Raw genomic sequence first — 13248 nt, 5'->3', positions numbered from 1 at the left:
ATCGCAACTCAGAAGCAAGGGAAACAATAAAATGTTCACATCTTTTCCTTGTGGCATTCTCAACCTCAAATGAAATTCTGTTGGAAGTAATCTTATCTTGCAGTAAGACTTCGACTTCATGACGTAAGTATACTCTCGGCGATTTATATTAGCGAACATCTAGATTAGATTAGATTAGATTAATACTAGTTCCATGGATCATGAATACGATATTTCGTAATGATGTGGAACGAGTCAAATCTTCCAGTACACAACATAATTAAGTTAATTTAACAACATAAGTAAGTTAATATAACAACTTTTTATTTTTTGTTTTTTTAATTTTTTTATAGTTTTTTGTTAAATTTTTTCTTTTTTTCTTAATTTATATCTAAAAATTCCTCTATGGAGTAGAAGGAGTTGTCATTCAGAAATTATTTTAATTTCTTCTTAAATACTTGTTGGTTATCTGTCAGACTTTTGATACTATTTGGTAAATGACCAAAGACTTTAGTGGCAGTATAATTCACCCCTTTCTGTGCCAAAGTTAGATTTAATCTTGAATAGTGAAGATCATCCTTTCTCCTAGTATTGTAGTTATGGACACTGCTATTACTTTTGAATTGGGTTTGGTTGTTAATAACAAATTTCATAAGAGAGTATATATACTGAGAAGCTACTGTGAATATCCCTAGATCCTTAAATAAATGTCTGCAGGATGATCTTGGGTGGACTCCAGCTATTATTCTGATTACACGCTTTTGTGCAATAAATACTTTATTCCTCAGTGATGAATTACGCCAAAATATGATGCCATATGCAAGCAATGAGCGAAAATAGGCGTAGTAAGCTAATTTACTTAGATGTTTATCACCAAAATTTGCAAAGACCCTTATTGCATAAGTAGCTGAACTCAAACGTTTCAGCAGATCATCAATGTGTTTCTTCCAATTTAATCTCTCATGAATGGATACACCTACAATTTTTGAATGTTCAACCTTAGCTATATGCTTCTGATTAAGGTCTATATTTATTAATGGTGTCATACCATTTACTGTATGGAACTGTATGTACTGTGTCTTATCGAAATTCAGTGAGAGTCCATTTACAAGGAACCACTTAGTAATTTTCTGAAAGACATTATTGACAATTTCATCAGTTAATTCTTGTTTTTCAGGTGTGATTACTATACTTGTATCATCAGCAATCTGCTGGTTGAAGTTCACCTCCACAGCGTAGTACAATAATTCTCCATACAAGCCCACTGATTAGTAAAATAACATCATTTAGGAGCCATTATTGGTCTACAGAATTTGACTGAAATGTCTTTTTTACCAGCTGACATCCTTCCAAACAAAGTTTCGGGAAAGTAACCAGCTAGCAAGAAGACACCACCCACACCTCAAAACAAGGAGGATTTTTTACAGCCAACAATACTAGATGTAAAAAAGAGGTAAGTGGTCAAGCAAGACACAATATAGTCCCTGCTTCATACTTTAAATTGTTCCATCAGAATGTTCAGTCTCTTTCCAATAAACTGAATGAAATAGAAATCTTGTTAAATGATATGACTGATATTTCTGTTTTATGCTTTACTGAGCACTGGCTAAATAAAGACATGATAGAACTAGCACACCTACCTCAGTTTAAATTATCTGCCACATTTTGTAGAGAAGTATTCAGGCATGGTGGTAGCTGCATATATGTTCGAGGAGATATAGACTTCACTAACATAACGAAATTTGACAGCTTATCTAAAGAAAGAGACATAGAACTCTCAATAGTAGAACTGCCAACTAGAAATTCGGTAATCATCTGTGTATATAGGTCACCACATGGCGATAAAAAAGTTTTTTATAACCATATGGAAGAGCTGTTAGAGGATTTCAACACCCTTAAAAAAATTTATCATATGTGGAGATTTCAATGTTGGTTTCTCCATACCCAGTAAATTTAAAGATGAAATCAAAGACTTACTGATGTCCTTTAACCTAAAACCAATTATAACTAACCCAACTTGTATAACCACTGCTTCTGCAACAACCATAGATGAGGTGTTTGTAAATACAGATAAATATTAAGGAAGTTTAATAAAGAAAACATAGATTACTTTTGTTCTCTCTTGAGAAGAGAAATCTGGACTGATGTTTACAGTGCAAACAACACATATGACGAGTTTGATAAATTTATGGCCACATACAAACATTTTTTTGAAATAGACTTTCCTAAACAAACGTCACTTATAAATTCTGTGCACAAACCAAACAAATGGATTAGAACAGGAATAAAAATATCGTGCCAGAATAAAAGGCACTTATATGAATACTCAAAGCAAACCACAAATCCTGTATTTATCAACTACTGTAAACAATATAAACAAATACTTAGACAAGTTATAACAAAAGCAAAGAAAATTGAAAACGACAAACAAATAAAAAATTCCAGGAATAAGACTAAAGCAACCTGGAGTATTATAAAAAGAGAAACAGGTACTACATCATTAGCCGACAAAAATATAGAACTTCATGAAAAAACAATAAAATGATCAACCCCACAGTAGTGGCTAATAAATTTAACAACTACTTTTCTAATGTAGCACACCACCTGATTACCAAACGTTACAACTCACAACCAGACAGCAATACACTCCAGTCACATACAAAAATTCTTACAAGAACCCTATTCATGTCCCCAACAACACCTGAGGAATTATCTGTCATTATAAAAAGGTTACCCAATAAGTATTCAGCAGGTACTGATGAAATACCAGATATTTTCATCAAAGCAAGTGTAACATCTATCATAGAACCATTCACAGATATTTTCAATTCATCATTTGTGAATGGTATATTCCCAAAAAATCTGAAAATGGCAAAAGTGACACCGCTGTACAAGAAAGGGGACAAACATGAAGCTGCAAACTATAGACCTGTATCAGTATTGTCATGCTTTGGTAAAATTCTTGAAAAACTATTTCTTAGAAGGCTGACAGCCTATCTAAATAAATAAAACATAATGTGTGATACGTAACACAGATTCAGAACTGGCAGATCAACACAGTCAACTATTTATACGTTCTTAAATGAAATTCTAACTGCAGCAGATAATAAACAACAAGTGTCTGGCATATTTCTTGACCTTAGTAAAGCCTTCGATGTAATTGATCATAATACTCTGTTGCAGAAGCTAGGTAATTATGGAATACGAGGCCTGTCAAACAAGTGGATACATTCCTGCCTTCATGACCGTCAACAGATCACTCAAATAAAATACAAAGATATAAAAACGCAAAAAATTGTAATTTTTACAGTAATGCACAAAACATTACATATGGAGTTCCTCAAGGGTCAGTCCTTGGGCCAATTCTTTTCATTCTTTATGTTAATGATTTGTCAGAAAAAATAACTAAAGGGACAACAGTACTTTTTGCAGATGACACAAATATCCAAATCAAATCATGTGATGAGGAAAGCCTACAAAGAACAGCTACAGGTATAATACAAAATTTGATACAATGGTTCAGAACAAACAAGCTAATAATAAATAATGAAAAAACAGTGACAGTCAATTTCCACAATTCACAGAAACTACATCCTGCAAGACCGATTTTTAAAATTGATGGAAAAACTGTCTCATCTGTGAGAAACACGAAATTTTTAGGTATTCATATTCAGCAAAACCTAAAATGGGAGACACATCTTAATCATGTAAATAAAAAGTTTAACACACTTATGTATGCAGTAAGAATCCTCACACAAAATACAAGCCTTGCGTCAGTGATCACAATGTACCACTGTAGTATTCAGTCACTGCTAATGTACGGCATTATCTTTTGGGGGAACCCCATAAGTACAAACAAACCATTTAGGCTACAGAACAAGATTGTTAGAATAATAAAACACGCAAAGTACAAAGACTCCTGTAGACCAATATTTAAAAATCTCAATATACTGCCTCTTCTTTGCTTATATATGTATGAAATATTAAATTTCACAAAAGGAAGTATTTTAAAAGATGAAAATTTCTTAAAGTATAACTGTGATTACCACCCTCATGATACTAGGCAGAAGCATTATTTGCATGTCAATACAGTAAGTACAAACATTTCTAAGAGAGAAGTGTATCATACTGGAATAATGCTGTGCAATCAGATGCCATCCTATTTGAAACAGATGCAAAATTCACAAAAGTTTAAAGTGAAACTGAAAGAGTACTTGCTTGACCACTGCTTCTATTCTGTTTCCGAGTTTTTAGAGTACCAGAAAAGTATAGTGTAACTGCTCAAATATTCTTAACCAGTCTATCATTTGATTTCAATATATTAATTTTGTCATCACTATTCAACATGTATTGAATAATTTTTAATTATTTATCTTTTCAAAATAACAATGTGTATGATGTTGTATATACTATACCAACCTAACTTGTCCTACATCGTTTGTGCAAAATATGTACCTAAACATGATTTACAAATACGGAATACAAATACATCACTGTATACATTATAAAGAAGTTTGGTAGTACAGCAAGCCCTGTGAAAGGACATAGCCTATCAAGTGATTAGTATTTTTTTTATTATAGAATTTTCATGGCCAAATGCAGACACAGTGTATATCAGTGATTGTGATGAAAACGAACAAAATGCTGTCTCTGAATTTTTGTAGGTTGTTCATCACTTGTTTCTATCATGCTATCTCTCGCTTGTTCTTTGCAGACAGGCAGTTTTCTCTCGCCTGTCTAGGCCATTTGTAATTTTCGTTAATAATAAGTATGTTGACATGAAATTGTGTGCATGTGTTTATTTCAAAGAATAATAATGACCATTTTTACAGCTGGCGAACCAGGTGCTAAATTTTTTGTAAGTATTAACAACGTTTTCAGGAATAATGGTTTAGCGATGAACAATTAGCAACCATTTTTTTTAGCAGATCGCTATTAACGGTAGAAAACTGTAAATTCTGTGTCTTAGCACGATCAAACTGACCCACCTATAATAATAATTATTCATGTAGTCGTGATTTAGAAATTGGGAGCCTGTTAGTCTATTCTGGGCAGCAGACCTTGATTCTACGTATCTTAGTCTTAAAGTCGCAATAATAAACCATGTTTGTTTTTTTGCCCATATAATTCTTCCTCTCGGTCTGACAGTGAGAGTTTATTGGTGACACCATAAGCAGGACTTCAGTTTTGAGCTGCATATGCTGCAATAATTTTTTTTTTATTTTCCGTTACATGCAATGTGCACTCATGTTCACAAAAATAAGAACACCTTGAACAACTAGAGATAAGACGTTCATATTCACAGGACATGTACATTAGCATGTTCTGCAGAAATTATTAGCATTTCAGTCACCTTGGTTCATCATGTGCCCTGTTGCCCACTAGGCACAGCATCCGCCATGGGCCCTGATAACTTGTTACATGCGTGATGGCTTTGACGTGTATCAGGTGCGAATGGCATCCTGTGGTATAGCCATCCAAGCTACATTCACTAGGTTCCGAAGTTCTTTTGTCGTGGTTGGCATTGGGTCACAGCACTGCACCTGTCGTTTCACCATATCCCACACATTTTCAATTGGCGGCCAGGACAAAAGGCTGACACTCTGTGACACCAAGAAGGCACCTGTTGGTGCAGCAACATGTGGTCATGCTGAAAAATGGCATCTGTGGTGTTGTGCAGAAAGGGTATGGCTACGGGTTGCAGTATGTCATTCACATAGTCACACTAGTCGCAGTGCCCTGGACACACACCAACAGTTATTTGTGGTTGTACCTGGTAGCATCTCAGACATAAGGCCTTGAGTTAGCGTTGTTTGTCTTATGCGAATGCAGTCACTGTGATGCCACTCCCCCTGTCTGCTGCGAACCAAAATGCAGTCATCATTTTCAAACAAAGAGTAACTGTATTCATCCGAAAACACTATCTGATGCCATTCCGGTTCCTAATGATGGCATTCCATTCATCATTTCTGTCTAGCACGTTTCTGCACATTCGTCAAAGGTAGGCGTTGAAGAGGACGACGCACGCGTAACCCATGCCATAATAAACTTCCCCTAGAAAAATGGCAGGAAGTTCAAATTCCAACAGGATACTGCATCACACCACCTAAGAAAATGGCAGGAAGATAGGTCACTTGGGCTACCTAAGTCATCTGAAGGCCACCTCATTGGCGGGAAGATAGATCAATTGGTGTATCTCTACTAACCTAAGAAAATTGCTGGAAAGAAAGGTCACCTCCACTAACCTAAGTCAACCGACCGCCACCTCCTCCTAGGGATTTATAGGAAAAGTATTCGACCTGTGCTGGACATAAGTCATTTTGCATGCACTATTTGTTTAAACAATATGGTGCAGGAAACCCATATAGTGTGTTCACTACAAGGACCAGACTCCAACTTACTTAGTACACAGTACTGCTACCAGAGGGCACTGTCATCCAAGATGGCAGTCATGATGTCAGCTGATCACATGAGCACCGTTATCTAAGGTGGCAGGAAACTGTGTGCGCCACGAGGTCCAAGTGGTCTAGTACACGGTACCATCACCCGAGGGCGCTATCATCCTTCTCATCTGTTCGACCACTTTCTCTCTCCTGTGATTCTAATGGTACTCGTGCGACGTGAGTAGCCCATGCGCACATTGTGGTGGCACAGTGTATAGCCCACATTCGCATACTGATGTCACATTTATATCTAAAAAAGCGCCAAGTCGTCCCCTGGGCCGCAATGCTGACATAATTCCCCTATCTACCTGCAGTGCAGCAAACACCTATTTCCAGAGTGACTCACTCTCACAGACGATATAAAAAACTGTTCAACCGTTCGCGACATATGTGTGTCACGCGCATACTTATGTCACAGATCATGCAACAGAATTCAAGACCACCGCTCGTGATTCTAACGGTACTCATGCGATGCACGTAGCCAGTGTGTGCATAGTGACATCACAGCATCTAGCCAGCATGCGTATACTGACATCACAGATCGTGCAATAGAAATTGCTCGCAATTCTCTCAGAACACGTGCAATGTGTAGCTGATGCATCGTGCATAACAAAGTTCTCAAGACACATCACTATGTAAAAATAAGAACATCTTTTCTGCTGTGCACCATTCCTAAATACTAAAAAAATTCGCCATTTTATCATCTCAACACTTTCTAAATGATTTGCTTAAGTGTTTACGAAGCTGAACTAAATCTAACCAACACCGGTCTTAATACCAGCAACCTAGCATTACACATATATAGCATTCGTGTTTGAAAAAATCACCAAGCTCACATACTTTGAGTAAGATGCAATAAGTCCTTGTTCAAGACTATATCTAATTGCATCCTCCTCAGATGAGTTCGTAATATACACATAATAACTTCAGATTCGAAGGTTGAATTCAGGATCATCCAGTGTGTATTCCAAATAGCATCTTCACTCAGAATATGAATTCTTTCGCTGTAAATCGATAAATTATCATAAGCTCAGGTCTCCTCGAAGTACTGGAAGCATCTAGCTAGTTCAGCTTTCAGTCACTAGGAGTGCTAGTGAGCTCACCCCCCACTCCCCAAAATATTCAACATTCATTGGTTCACACTTAGATCAAATGATATTACATCACATTTATATAAGGAACCACTCTCCATTAGTTTTTCTCATTCGTCCATTGTTCGTTGCATCGTTTGTTTGTTCGTGTGTGTGTGTGTGTGTGTGTGTGTGTGTGTGTGTGTGTGTTCACTATTTCTTTTATCCCTGCAAAGATGAAGAGGAAACAGTCTTGCTCACAGTTCCGACAAGGTCAAACGTGTCTGCTCATCTGAGACCCAGCATAAGTTATCATTATCTTTTTTTATGTGTGATCAATCTTTCAACTGAAAATTGTTTCAGTTCTTGTGCATTCATCTCCCTCCAATATTATTTCTCTCTCTCCTACACTATATTCTCTCGTTTTGTTTCAGCATTCGAACTAGATATTTCAGGAGAAATAAATCCGAAAGTTGCGGAGGACATGAGGTAGTAACAACAACAGACTTCATCGTCATTTCAAAACTGTGAGTTTGAATTTATTTATCTTCTTATATTGTTATTCTGTCCAGACATCCTACTTTAGATTATGTGCAGAGACAACTGATGGAGATGGCATAATCTTGCTCAGTTATTTTTTAGAGCATGTCTGTTTAATGAACTTCCTTTGCTTAATTCATGCGCTTCATGTTACAGAGTCTGCAGATCCACGTCCATCCTCCTCACCAGTGCCTGAGTTGGTGCACGAAGTGGTCAAGGAGCGGGGATATACAACACCCAACTGCACAAAGACGTACTCTTCGACACAGATATTTGGGAGGAGATGCAGTCCTGGCAGCAGGGTGAATTAAGTAATTACCATTATTATTATTATTATTATTATTATTATTATTATTATTATTATATCAACAAGTGTTCTATTCCTAATATAATATCGATCTTACTAATTATTTCCTATGTCCTATCTTTAGAGAACCACCTTGTGAGTGCATGGTGTGCGCTCCTGCAGCCTCCCCAGATGCACGTGGGGTTGCAAAAGCGACAGATCCCTGTGTTGCCGGCTCGCACCCCTTTGCTGGCTGCTCGTCAGAGATTCCAGGGGGCTGCAAGCGCCTCTGCAAGTGGCTGCGGGCTAAGTGACGGTCGGGCAAGTCCACCTAAAAGAGCTAGCGTTATTTGCCATGCTCCACCTGCACCTACACCGAGCCCAGGCTGCTCTCAACGGGAAGCTGCTACCACAGCCGCCCCCACCGCCGCCGCCTCCGCCACTGCTGCTATCCCAGGTCCCGTCTCAGCCACCGCAACGACCACAGCATCGCTCTGGCGGCCACGGGCTGCCCTCCCTCAGGCTAGCGGGTTAGGGCTGCAGCAGTCAAACTGCTCGCAGCAGTCTGATTCCACACCGCCTCCTCCTCCACCGTCATGTGCTCGCACCACGGCGCACACCCCTCCCTGCAGCAGATGCACCCTCACCAGCCCCGTCATCGACAGAATCGACTCCTGGTTGTATTAGCAGTAGTGGTAATATTGATTATTCTATGGCTAGCGGTTGTGCTCTCCCCTGTCCTATTGATAGTGAAGGACATCAGAATAATGGTATAATGATCCCTCTAGAATACTCAGCAGTTGCTAGGGCTTTAGAGGGGCGTATCTCATACACAAGGATTGAGAATCCGGGCGGGAGGTATCGCGACTGTGTCGGGTTTTTAGAAGAGACCGAGCACCTCAAAGTCATAGACAATTCGAGGTTTAACGCCATTAAATGCAGTGCAGCACTATGCTGCGAGTTGAATCACCCACCTAAACATCCTGGTCATGCAGAGGCTACAACTCTGCACTATATATGGGGTGATAATGGCGTTATTTCTCGGAGCACTTCCATTGCTGAGTGGTATCGTGAATCCAGCTTGAGCACTATTATGGCCCAGTTTTCTGAGATGGAAGTTCGCGGATCCGCTAAAGTGCTCAGCAATATACCACACCTTGACATCCACGATCTGGCTCCCTAAAGATATTGCTAACAAGAAGGCATGAACTAATGTCACAAATACAAATGATGATGCTTGTTTTGCACGGTCAATCCTGGCTTGCAAGAGAAATTACAAGAAAGATCCGCAGTGTCCGAACAGTTGCAAAGTCATTGATATTAAGACATATTATAACTTTGATGGTATCGAGTTCCTCGTCAAGATCCAGTACATCCCTAAATTTGAGGCGCAGAATACTGGGATATCAGTTCACGTTTACGGCCTGAAGAAGAATAACAGCAAGTCAGATGAGCAAGACAAGCATACAATAGTTGGACCCCTCCATTTCTCAAAATTTGCAGGTGAGCGAGAGCTGCATGTAAACATGCTGGTCTTCTCTAAAGGTGATAATTATCACAATGTTTTGGTCAAAGACATGCCCAACTCCTTTCCTCCCAACTACTAACTGATCATCATGTAAAACATACTTGCTTAAGGTTTCTGAATTATTTTTCATCGAATGAGTTATTAGGGATACATCTAATAGATTGTACTTCCAAGGGCCCAGTACGTGTTATTATGCCCACAGAGGAAAATAACTTCATTAAATTTTAAGATGATCAACACCAGCAGCAATGCCTGTCTGTAGTGTACACCGAATTTGTTTGCCTGCTGGCTCCTATTACTCGCTGTGAAGGGAACCCCGTAGCCTCGCATACAACCTTCACACAAAAACACGTACCTTATGCAGAAGCATTCCAAGTTGATGTGGATATGATTTAAATTTACCCACTACAAGTCTTATATCGGGGACGATCCTGCAGTTTGGCTTCTCACTGAGCTTGAAAAACTTTCATGGGAAGTTGATAAGCTCTACAGCACCAACATTCCCATGACCAAATCAAAGAAAGATGATGAATTGTATGAAAAGGCGGTTAATTGTCATATTTGTGGGCTACTGTTAGACAGAAAAGCGGAAACTCCCCATAGAGATCATTGCCATCTTACGGGAAAGTTCCACGGTGCAGCTCATAACGCATTCAATTAGAAGTATAAGTTACCACGGCACATACCTGTCTTTTTTCATAATTTGAGCGAGTATGAACTAATTTCTAGTTGAGCACTTGGCTAATTTCGGTATGAAGAATGATCAGGTCAGTGTCCTGCCTGAAAATGTTGAGAAGTACATTTATTTTTCAAAACGAATGACGCAAAAAATTTCGCCCCGCTTCCTTGACTCTTTACGCTTTATGCAGACTTCACTCCAGAAATTCGTTGAAACTCTACCTCAGAATGATATGCATATCACTCGATCTGCTTTTCCTGATGAGGAAAAGTTCCAACTTGCAACTAGGAAAGGATTTTCCCCATATGAGTCTGTTGATTGTACGGCAAAACTCAATGAAACCAGGCTGTCCGACATACCTGCATTTACCAGTACTCTCACAGGCGATGCTGTAATTACAGCAGATTATTAGGTTGCAGTTAATGTCTGGCAGCAGTTCAACGTCCCCAATTTGGGTTAATATGCAAGACTATACATGGACACAGACGTGCATTTGCTTGCAGATGTTTTCGAAAAATTCCGGAGTGTATGTATGGCAACGTACTCTCTGGACCCCACCTTTTATTACACGGCACATGGGTTGTCCTGGGATGCTATGCTCAAGAAAACGGGGTGCAGCGTTGACCTTTTGACTGACGCAGCAATGCTTCTATTTTTTTAGTGCAGGATCCGTGGGGGACTTTGTCAGTGCATCCACAGGCATGCCAAGGCAAATAAGCCGTAGATGTTTGTCGGATTTAACGCACCCCTTGATTCGAGTTACATTATGTACTTAGGTGTGAATAACTTGTACGGGCATGTCATGATGCAGCCACTGCCGGTTGATCTATTTTGATGGGTGCCCGAAGACGAATTGAAGGGATTAGGAGGAAAAATAATGGGTCTTGCGGCTGATTCTGATGTAGGGTATGTGCTTGAGAAAGACATCACATATCCTAATAATTTGCATGGAGAGACAAGCGACTTGCTGTTATGTCCAGAGCAACAAATTCCGCAAGCAAGCACCATCCCTAAACTGTTGGCTACTGTTGGAGATAAGCAGAGGTTTATTATTCATTATCGTAATCTCCAGCAGTGTCTCAGCTTAGGGATGAAGCTTGTTAGAATCACCCGGGCTATCTCCTTCAAGAAATCCCCCTGGTTGGAGGAGTATATTGAACTAAATACCGAAAAGAGGGCGGTCGCGAGTTATGACTTCGAAAAAGATTTTTCTAAATTAATGAAAAATTCCATTTTGGGGGAAACTATGCAGAATGTAAGAAATGAGCGCGATATTTTGATTAGAACCCCATGGGAAGGACGCTATGGCGTGAGAAAGTGTATCGCCAGGCCAAATTTTAATCGTGCCACCATCTGCAATGAAAACTTTGTTGCTGTGGAGATGTCGAAGACTGTAGTAGAGTTTATGAAGCCTATCTATTTGAGGATGTGCATAATGGATATCTCCAAATTCTACATGTACCATTTCCACCACGAGTTTGCGAGACCTCATTTTGTAGAACCAAAGTTGCTTTATATGGATACAGACAACTTTATCTACTGGATCAAGAACTGTGATCCATATGAAGTAATTAGATGCCATTGTAAAGAATTCGACACATCTTCTTATGATACCAATAATCATTACTTTATTGTTCCTAAGAACAAGAAGGTTATCGGTTTCATGAAAGATGGGGTACCGATTGTAGAGTTTGTGGGAATGAGGTCCAACATGTATGCATATCGTACAGTAGATGGGGGCACCCAGGGGCGGGCAAAGGGTGTTAGACATGCAGTATCTCGCGCCCTCATGGTCGAAGACTATTTGCAGTGCCTGTATGGTCGCAGTATTCAAAGCGCTCCTCCACACATCATTCGGCAAACTAGTGTTGGAACATGAGGACACAAACAGAAAGTGTACATTGTACTGCAGTCTGCTGTTGGATTGTCTCCTCATGACGATTAAAGAGTCATTTATGAGGATGGGGTGGAAACCCTCCCATACTCACACTATTTACTTGAAGCAAAAGTAGCTGTGCAGGACTCTGATTGAGAGATAGAGAGAGAATGAGTGTATGAATGGGGTAGGGTGGGTTTATGTATAAAATAGTATGGCTCTTTTATCATAGTGTAATTATCGGTGGTGCGTGTGTGATGTGTGGTGTGAGTGTGTGTGCATATGTGGGAATGTAAAAATATGTATGAATGTGTGGGCATATGTGTGTGAGTGTAAAATATGTATGAAGGTGTATATATATATATATATATATATATATATATATATATATATATATATATATATATATATGTGTGTGTGTGTGTGTGTGTGTGTGTGTATGTATGTATATATATAAGCACTTTATTTATATATAAGCACAATGTGTTGGAAAAAAATTATTTGGACTTTATTTATATGCAAGCACAATGTTCTGAAAAAAATATTATTGTTTCTCTCCAATTATTCGTGTGTGTGTGTGTGCGTGTGTGTGTAAATAGAGTAGTGTTTAAGTTTCACCTACTGCTAGCCATCCAGTCAAAGTAGTTTGAATTCCATCTATATCATTTCTTTTTCTTAGTACAGTTGTTTGGGTTGGGCGCTTTAGAGACCCAATTAATTGTTATTATTAAAGTATTTCAGCTGTCTGTGGTGGAAAATGTCTAGAGCCATCCAGTTCAAAAAAAAATTTAGAGCTGCACAGTAAAGTTGGGGCCATCCAATTAAATGTTGTTATTAAAGTATTTGA

Source organism: Schistocerca nitens, chromosome 2, assembly GCF_023898315.1.
Source record: "Schistocerca nitens isolate TAMUIC-IGC-003100 chromosome 2, iqSchNite1.1, whole genome shotgun sequence".
Classification (NCBI taxonomy): Eukaryota; Metazoa; Arthropoda; class Insecta; order Orthoptera; family Acrididae; genus Schistocerca; species Schistocerca nitens.
This window is presented reverse-complemented; position numbering follows the sequence as displayed.